At 38.5% G+C, this 6,486-nt stretch overlaps 1 protein-coding gene across 1 annotated transcript in view; it reads left to right on the top strand.

The window, feature by feature from the left end:
• Positions 1-1,897: 1,897 nt before the first annotated feature.
• The window catches only part of arhgef10 (Rho guanine nucleotide exchange factor (GEF) 10), a 93,798-nt gene continuing 89,209 nt past the window's right edge, over positions 1,898-6,486 (top strand). The window contains 1 exon segment of the mRNA XM_061239701.1: positions 1,898-2,035. The gene's annotated coding sequence lies outside the window, so the exon portion shown is untranslated.

Below are 6,486 nucleotides of genomic sequence, written 5' to 3'. Positions count from 1 at the left end.
CTGAAGTGTCATTTGTATCTTCTAATTAGACATGCTGGGAAATGACCTGTTCGACTGAGCTGAGATTATGCAACAGATACTTGAAAGGCACTGCTAACAACCTGTCTTTTTTAAAGACTTGCAAATCACTAGTCCCAGAGATTTCTTGACAGGCACTGTATGGTGCAACAATGCAAAATTCTAATTTGAATAGTTACCACCAAAATGTGTTTTGTCAGTACTTCATTGCATTTAACAAGTTTCATTCTTTCTTTATTCTCATGACAGTCCTAAACACCTGATATTATTCCTTGTGTATCTAGAGAGGCTCAGTAAGGATGTCGTGGAAGGTACTGTAATGGCCAAAGAATCTTACCATCATTGTTCATCTGTACTTGAAAAGGGCTGGTTTCTCGCAACGTGAGAGGTCAGGACATGTCTGGGCAGCAAGTCCTCAGCCAAGGAAATTATTCTGACAAGATAATGACTCCTACAGAGATACAGTGAAGCCTTTTCCAGTGGGTACTTTAGGGAAGATCTAAGGATAGGGTTTCTTGTCAAGCCACCAGTTCACATCTATGGAAATCTGAGAGAAGCTTGTGACACATTTACTTGGCAGCCTTGTTTTCAGTTTATTACTGTGTTTAAAAAGACAATTCCAGGTCTTTGCCTTGGTTTCTATGCCTCACCCTAGCCTTAGGTCAGTGTGGGGCAATGAGGGCTGTCTGTTTATAGTAGAATTTTACACAAGGCATTTAGCTCCATTTCAGCATTGGCACAAACAGTGCATATATTGAAAATGTCAGGACAGACCTCACCTCAAATTCATTACTGAAGGGGTTCTAGTACTTTTTTAGTTCAATCCAACTCATCATCTGCGATAAATAACCTGTTATCACCTTCAAAATATATAGACATAGTTGAATACAGCAGTGGTTCTCAGTTTATGTTTCGTAATTAGATGCTTTCTGAGTTTTGAGGGATCTACCTTCTTAACCCACATCAGAAATCACTATGCATGCCATTAACAATCAAAGTCCTTCACATTGTGCTTGTTGTACTAATGCAAATGACTACATAAAAAAAAAGGTTCAAAATGTTTTCAACTGATCAGATTAATGACTAAGATCAATATGTGCTTAATTGGTGAATATGTGGATACATGGCCACCAAAACTAACCATAATGAATTCAAAGACAATATGAATTATAACAAGCCAAACCTGCATTGTATTAATCAGATTAAGGAGAAATTATGTATTTAAAATGTGCTTTCAATAGCCTTAATTGAGCTAGAACTTGGTTGTAAAAAAACAGCACACAAAAAGGTCCCCAGGACTGGGAGCTACTGGACTTATAGACCCTATTCACCTTTTATTTTACTTCTTAAATTACATTTTACATTAATGGCATTTGGCAGACGCTCTTATACAGAGCGACGTACAACAAAGTGCATACCCATAACCAGGGATAAGTGCACTGAAAGACCCTAGAGGGAAATACAATTTCAACTGCTACCAACTGCTATAAATAATTGCAAGTCAGTTTGATGCATACTTCAATAACAGGCAGGACTTTTTCAATAAATACATTTTTATATTTTTCTTTTTTGTCATGCATTTACATAATTTCTTGGTTTCAACGTGGCATTGTGACGCTCGAGCATCCTCAAGTGAGTTCACACCACTGGCTGAGACGTTTCCATTCTTGTACAGCTGTTCAAAGACAGGCCACTTCATGGATCACGTGGGAGACATTGGAATGTAAAATTTCATCCAGGCCAGGAGACCTCAGGAATGTGATTGACGTTGGTTTCAGCCTATTAATTCTTCGTATGAGCAATGTACACCAATGATTTACCACCAGGGGAGGGGTTGTGCTTGGAGTCTGAATTGCCTCGCCAAAAGCCCTGGGAGTCGGGAACTGGGAAAAGAAAAACGGGAAAGTGAGTCGATTGATGGTAGAGTTGTATGGACATAGTACGCGATTGTGAAGAATTTGCAGAAGAATCCGTGGTTATTAGGATTAACTATCATACTTTCAGAACCTTGAAAATGGTAAGTCGGACATTGGATTCTTTATGAAGTCATCATGAATACTTCAGTAGGCTATCCGTAATTTCAGCGGAAAGGCGCAACAGTTGATCAACATTCGGAGGAACAAATCGGGCGTTTGGTATATAGCCTACTTATTTTGCTACAGGACTATTGCTGCTACACAGTAACAAACACCGTAAACTACTCGAAGTGCGGATGATTTATCACACTCTGCTAATCTTACACGTAGCCAGCCAGTGAATAGACTACACACAGCTTCAAATTCTAGCCACAATTCGTCGGGGATTTTGTCGTGACATGCTTTCAAAATAAGAAACTAAAGTTGTAACATACATGCCGATTTAGTCTCAGAATAGCCTATAATGGAGGCTGAAGTTACTTTTTGATTCTGATAAGGTTTTTAGTTTGAAAACTTGCTAGGTTATGAGGATGAGGTAGCCCAAAAGCGAGCTTCTTTCACTTGTAGTCCTCCCAATAAAATACAAAGTTTTAGTTCTTAGTTCACAGATGGATAGTCTTAGTTCAAAAACACTTGTAACTGCAGTCCCATCTGAAGTGATTTATCTAGCCACTTTTTCCACAATGACGTGATTTCTGGTCGTATCTTAACCTAATACAATACGCCGACTTTCTTTCCTTCGGACCACTTATGGTAAGCCTGCTATGTTTTTTTATTTGTTCGTTTGTTTACATGGTTATACATTTCTGTCAAATTATTTCGCGATGTAATTAGTTGTTCACTGAAGGTCGGCCCTTTAGTTGGGCACCGTTACTCAATAGTTGTACTGAGCGCAATAGGCGATTCAGCACAGTGTCCTCGAGGTTTCTTTTAAAATAACGACTATTACCAGTATTTAGCACGATTCAATTTCCACTTTCGAAAATATAACTATCCGTCAGAACTATCCAAGAGCTAAAACAGTGGAATTATGGCTCCGCCCGCTTTTCCACTGTGTTCTGTGGAACGGAACTGGAACCGTGCAAAGTAACACATCATCTGTTCGGCTCCAAAACGCAGTCTGGGTGGAGTGCACCATGCAACGTGTACCCGACAGTACACTAAACGTCTAACTTAAAGAAAAAACATAACTGATGGATAATTTGACTTTGGGGTCATCAAGTAGGTTCAAGTCTATTTTGGGGTCTGTAGACTACAACTGCAAACACAAAGCCATTACTGCTACAGTTTTTGCGTAGGAACTTAAACGAAAAAATAAATGAATACTATGGTGGGCTATATGTTCTGTTTATATGCCTATGCATGGCATGTATTTCATGAACGGATTCTTTTTCGACATTGTTAAATATGTGATTGTAAAATAAGATGGGTTGTGTTGCACTTTGCACAGATATAGAATGGTTTTAAAGAAATACAGTGGCTGGCCTGCAAGTCAGCATTAGGTCATAGTATGGTTATGACATGGAGTGCTTTCTGAATCTAATATATTACTCACTCATGCAGTAGTTGTCCAAGCATGCAGTGTGCTATCGCTGTGTATTTTGGAACATATCCTAGTATTTACAATAAGGAGAAACTAGGGGCTGAGGTGTAATGTGGCACCTCTGTGCAATGGGCGGAGCTACTGTATATAGCAAATCACAAAATGACTCCCATGAACCAATGAAATGCTGAGTCCTTGATGGCACATGGACAGCTATACCCGCTTTGATGCTCAGGTAGCCTCATCTCCCATCACTACCATTCACTCAGGAGTTATATTTCTTCAGAAGTGTTACATATTCTGCCTGTTAAGCCTAAATGTTGTGTCTTTTTACTTATTATGTCTAATAGCTTGGCATACAGTTAACAATAACTGCCTTACTGTCTTGTTTATGTATTTAATATTGCTCTTTGAGATATGCCGCAGCTTGCCCCTTAGAGAGAGATCTGTCTCTGAAGGCAACCTGAAAATGGAGTCATGCAAATTGTTGCAGTGCTGATGAAAGCACCCAAGAGACGTGGTTGGAGCAAATGCCATGATTAAGGCCATGCAAATCACGCTGGATGTAGCTGGAGGAGAATTCCAATGTCAGTGAATTATGTGCAAGAGAAAAATCAGCTGCTGTATGCCAATGGATGCTAGGTCACAACAGAAGATATTTTATACTGAAATACAGATCATTTATATTTTCCAATTTCTTTCCTGTCGCAATATCAGAATGAGTAAATCATCCTGGTCTTCTTGTTTACCACAGTTTCAGGGAAAGTTTTGCTGCTTCCTTTGCACCTCTATAGCAACCTGATTTGGTGAGAGCTCCTAAATCCGTCAGCTCAGGAAAAGCAAGTGGCCCAGGTGGTTTGCACCGCAGGCTTTTGAAAATGGAAAATCTCAAAAAAGAAAACTGGGAACACTTGGAAATGAAAACAAAAACTTTTTTTTAACAAATAGCCACTTGAAATTACTTGGGATTAATTCTTAAAAAATAAAAAAAAGCACAGGAACTGTAAAATTCATAAACTAGTTTCACTCCTTTAATTCACAAACATGTCACATGCTGTGGAAGAATGCAAGTGTTTCTGGGATTTTATATTTATATTATTAATATATTTAGTATTTGTCTTGCCTTTACTATGCATGCTGTGTTGTATAACTTTACCACTGCTAATCCTGCCAAGTCTTTTTTCAATCTCAATGAGACTAACCAGGTTAAATGAAAGAAATAGAAAATAATTATCTGTAATTATGTAGACCTGTATGTATCTGACAGGTCTACATTTTGTGGTCAAAGACTGCACTGGTATGTAGGAGTTTTGGATGAAGGCCATGTGTCACATCTGATTTATAGGGACAAGCCAAGGATGATGTACAAGGTTACAGGTGCTGTTCTTTCATCACGTTCATGACATACGGGCCATTCCATGCCAATAAATTATATCTAAAGGTAATTCTGTATGTAGAGTTAATGTCAGAAAACAGAAAACATGTATCTTCTTTCATTTAGAGATCGTTTAGCCCTTCCAGGTTTTTTTTCCATTGGGGACCAATTTTGAGGGGTCATATTTCCAAAAGTAAACATTATTTTAGTGTCATTTTATTTGTAAATGAGAGTAATCTGTGGGCAGTTTCTCATTGTATAAAGATAAACACTTTAATAATATTAGCTGAAAGATATGAGATATGACCCGTGGAAAGTTAAATGGCCATCTTTGGACCATATATACCTGTCCGGACACAAATGTCAGAAATGTCACCCGACCTTCTCCTTTGGATATGTTGAAGTTACATCCTTAATCAACTTTTCTGGAAAGGTTTAGCTTTGGTACTCAATGGGTTTTGCTTATACAACACCATTATTCTGACTTCATACATCTTTTCATACCTGTAACACTCTATACGCTAAAATGGAAGATTACAGTTACCAGCATAGCCACCTCAACTCTTCCCCTTTCTGTAATCATATGCTTGTTCCGTACAGGACCGTAAACACACTGAAGCACTGCATTGTTTAAAAACAGAATAGCAAAGAGCAGATTTATTCTGATAAGAGCACCTGTCCTCTTTTCCCATTACATTATGTTGCATTATTGGCATTAGGCAGACGCTCTTATCCAGAGCGACGTACAACAAAGTGCATACCTATAACCAGGGACATGTGAGCTGAAAGACCCTAGAGGGAAGTACAATTTCAAGTGCTAAGAATACAACAAAGATAAGGACTTGGGCCTATTTGATTAATCTGACAATGGGTTATATCTTAAACTGTTTATATACAGCACAACACGATAGAATGATTTACACTCGTAAGAGCAATTAACAGCTTACACAGCCAAACAAACATAGCAATAATATAATTTCCAAGTTTTGCAAACCCATTGATGTTGACTAGTAGCACCCAGGTTGAGGCATTCTTTTAAGAGGCTCTATTTTGCTGGGTAAGTCATTCATTAGATGGCTCAGGCAGAGTAAGCACACTGAGTATTAGAAGCCTTCAAGTTTTGCTTAAAATATAGTTGGAACCAACATTCATTTTTCAAGTTTTCTGGGTGGTGCTGCATCACCCCACGAAGTGTTTAAAAATGTGTGATTGTTTAAAATGGCAGTTGTGTGTTTTACCTAGTGGCACAGTTTTTTGTGTTATCTCCAAATTCTCAATGCTGAATGCAATCACACCAAACACTGTGTGTAGACCTGAAGGGAAAATTAATAGTAAAACCTTAAATTCTCGCTTGCTCACAGCTGCATAATGCACTTAATCGTGCACATACAGTGCAGTCTGTAAGTATTTGGACAGTCGTACAATTTCTGTTATTTTGATTCTGTACTCCAGCACACACAGATTTGAAGTGAAAAATTCATAATGAGGTTAAAGTGCAGACTGTCATCTTTACTTTGAGGGCATACCCATATCTGATAATTTGTGAAGGAATTGCATCCCTTTTTATTCATAGTCCCCCCCACCCCCCGCATTTTAGGGGACCAAAATTAATTGGACGCTTGGCTACATGGCTA

This window comes from Conger conger, chromosome 1, assembly GCF_963514075.1.
Source record: "Conger conger chromosome 1, fConCon1.1, whole genome shotgun sequence".
In the NCBI taxonomy this organism is placed as follows: domain Eukaryota; kingdom Metazoa; phylum Chordata; class Actinopteri; order Anguilliformes; family Congridae; genus Conger; species Conger conger.
Note: the sequence above shows the minus strand (reverse complement) of the source record. Positions and strands in the feature narration are given on the sequence as shown.